At 34.5% G+C, this 3,428-nt stretch overlaps 1 non-coding gene across 1 annotated transcript; it reads left to right on the top strand.

Moving 5' to 3' along the window:
- Nucleotides 1-1,954: 1,954 nt before the first annotated feature.
- On the top strand, nt 1,955-2,056 carry LOC122124551. The gene has a single exon (XR_006150597.1). It is a non-coding gene; the product is annotated as a U6 spliceosomal RNA (small nuclear RNA).
- Nucleotides 2,057-3,428: the final 1,372 nt, after the last annotated feature.

Below are 3,428 nucleotides of genomic sequence, written 5' to 3'. Positions count from 1 at the left end.
AAATGAACCCCAAGATAAGAATTCAATTTTTTTTTCTGTAATTATTTCTAACATATTTATAAGATGATTTCTTTGTTACTTTGTATGTCCCTTCTGCATGGTATAACACCTGTTTTCGCTGTATTTCATGTTGGTATAATTTGCGGAGGGGAAGGGAAAAATTTTTTTAAATATGGATACATGTGGATCCATTGCAACAATGAGATATACAAGACATTATGTCGAAAAACAAATTTTACAACTTTGGATGGGGGAAAGGCAGAGGGGGAAACGGGACATAAGAGAGGTGAGATGGGAAGGGATAGTAAGGGGAAACAAAGGAGTATGCAACAATGCTTGATAAGAAATGTACTCATTACCTTGCCCATGTAATTGTAACCACTTTGTCTGGTATTTTCACACTTAAAAAAAACAACACGAAAAACCATAAAATATAAAGTATTTTTGATAAAAAGTAAAAATGACTCAGAATAAATAATCAATGCAAAAACAATCTTTACAGAAGCAAACTCTCAGAGATATTACATGACTTTGAAAAGGGTAAAGTGGCTGAATTTAATATAAATTTAGAAGTATGACCATTCAAAAATATAAAAAGATATTCTTTATTTCATTATATAACCCAAAACAGAAAGTAAATGTTGTTTAGATGATTTTTTAAAATACAGTCTCTCAGGTGCTGGGAGGGTGGTTCAGTGTAGAGTGCTTGCCTTGCATGCATGAGGTCCTGGGTTTGATTCCTCAGCACCACATAAGCAGAAAAAGATGGAAGAGATGCTGTGACTCAAGTAGTAGCAATAGCCTTGAGCTGAAGTGCTGAGAGACAGCACCCGGACCCAGAGTTCAAGCCCCACAACCTACAAAAATAAAACAAAAACAAAACAAAATACAATTCCTCACTTTTGTGTGCTCAACATTGTAACACTAGTGCTTCTGTCTAGGGCTTAGATTTTAGGTGTGGACATTTATCAACACTCCTGATTCAGATTCTAATTGATAAAATTTTTAATCAATGTTTTGTTATTAATTTTGCTCTTTATAAATTCACATATACCTATAAAAAACAGTGTGGCCATCCCAATAACATTCTCAAAGTATTTCCTAATGATGACTTACAACAAGTTGTATTATATTATAACAAGGAAAGCAATGCTACAAATAAGGAAAACCAATACATAAATATTAATGATTAATAAAATAAAAAACAAAACATTTACCTCTATTTCTAGTATTTGAAATGTACTACATATTCAATTTATTATTTTCTCATATTGCTGTACATTTAAAACTGCCTAAGTCTATGATGTTCAACAAGAATTTTATAGACTATGTTTAGCCTTTAAAGTTACCCACTAAGATTATTATTTATGGTTCATCTCATCATTTGTATATGGCTTATACCATCATTTATTCCTCGCTAACATATAAAGTAAGGAATCCCTTAAATTTTAACAGAAACTGTGAAGTTAATGTCTTAAATCTTCACTCTGCTTCTTTACACAAACACTTTTCAATTTCTCATTAGTAAAGTTTCTATAAACTCTGAAATGTACATACTTAGTAGTATATGACTGCTACCATGAATCTTAAATGCTTTATGGAAAAGTTTTACAGCGTGCTAAATAGTCTTAATTTTGGCATATATGAGCAAATCCCCAAAATTGAACATATTTAAAACATTAAAACTTTTAACAAACCTTAACACTTTCTATAGTGTTCATTATGGCAGGTTCCTTGTACAGAATAATTGAATTCCTCCTCCTACACATCCGTTGAAAAACAAATATATGGAATTATTTTGTTTTGGACATATCAATCTTGACTTTATTCTTAAATGTGTTCTTATGTAAGAAATACATGATTCTAAAATTTCACAACAATTCTTTTGAATTTAATTTTTGTGGAATTGTCTAGTTTAAGAAAATCAATTACACTTTATATATAAAATTGTTCTGTGCTCAATTCAGTAGCACATACACTAACATTGGAACAATAAAGAGAAGAATATCCCCTGACTGAGGATGACACTCGACTTCGTGAAGCATTCCAGATTTTTAAAAGAACAGATGCTGGATAGGATGTGGACAGAAGGGAACCTTAATGCCTTGTTGTTAGGAGTTTAAACTTGTTCGAAGACTTTGGAAAGTAGTATGGAGGTTCCTCAAAAGACTACATAGAGCGCCCCTAACACCCAGCAATCCCATTTTGGGCATTCACCCAAATGATCACAAAAAAGACCATACTAAAACTACCAGCAAAACTATGTTCATTGAAGCATTATTTACCAAAGCTAAGATATATAACCAAACCCGATGTCCCACAGTAAACGAATGGATCAGGAAAATGTGTGTGTGTGTGTGTGTGTGTGTGTGTGTGTGTACTGGAATTCTATGCCTCCATCAGAAAGAATGACATCACCCAGTTTGTTAAGAAATGGAAAGACTTGGAAAAAATTATATTAAGTAAATTAAGCCAGGCCCAAAGAAGTGAAGTAAGCCAGGCCCAAAGAAACATAGGTCCCATGGTTTCCTTATTTTCAATAACTAGTATGTGTCTGCTACAAGTAGAAAACATCATATAAGTTGATGTTAGGCAAAATGAACCCCAAGATAAGGATTCAAATGGTTTTTCTTTCTTGCGATTGTTTCTAAGATATTTATAAGATCATTTCTTTGTTGCTTTGTATGTTCCTCCTGCAAGCTAAAGCCCCTGTTTTCACTGTATTTGATGTTGGTACTATTTGTGGAGTGGAAGGGAAACACAAATCGTTTAAATAGGGATGCAGGTGGACCCATTGCAACAATGAGATGAACAAGTCGTTGTGTCAAAAAATGATTTTGGCCGGGGGTTGAGGGATGTGGACAGTGGGGGGACTGGGGTGGGGGAGGGGTTAATGGGGGTGGGGGGTGGAAGATGGGCAGGGATGGGAAGGGGAATCAAAGGAGGAGCAAGTGGACCCATTGCAACAATGAGATGTACAAGTCATTATGTCAAAAAATGAACTTTACAACTTTGGTGGGAGGAGGACCGGATGGGGGCAGTGGGGGAGTATGGGAAGGGATGGGAAGGGGAAGCAAAGAGGAGGCAACAATGCTTGATAAGAAATGTACTCGTTATCTTGCCCATGTAATTGTAACTCCTCTGTCAGTATTCTCACAATAAAAATAAAAGAAATGTACTCAATAACTCACCCATGTAATTGTAACCCCTCTGTATGGCATTTTCAGAATTAAAAAAAAAAAAGAAACATAGGTCCTATGGTATCCCTTATTTGCAATAACTAATGTATGTCTGGGATAAGCAAAGAAGGTATGGTAAGGCGAAAAAAGTAGTAGGCAACAATGCTTGATAAAAATTGTATTCATTACCTTTTCCATGTAATTGTAACTTCTCTGTATGGTATTTTCACAATTTAAAAAAAGGTCAAA

Source organism: Dipodomys spectabilis, unplaced genomic scaffold (genome assembly GCF_019054845.1).
Source record: "Dipodomys spectabilis isolate Male_0828 unplaced genomic scaffold, ASM1905484v1 ptg000239l, whole genome shotgun sequence".
NCBI classification, from domain to species: domain Eukaryota; kingdom Metazoa; phylum Chordata; class Mammalia; order Rodentia; family Heteromyidae; genus Dipodomys; species Dipodomys spectabilis.
The sequence above is the reverse complement of the archived record's forward strand: the minus strand, read 5'-3'. Positions and strand labels throughout refer to the sequence as shown.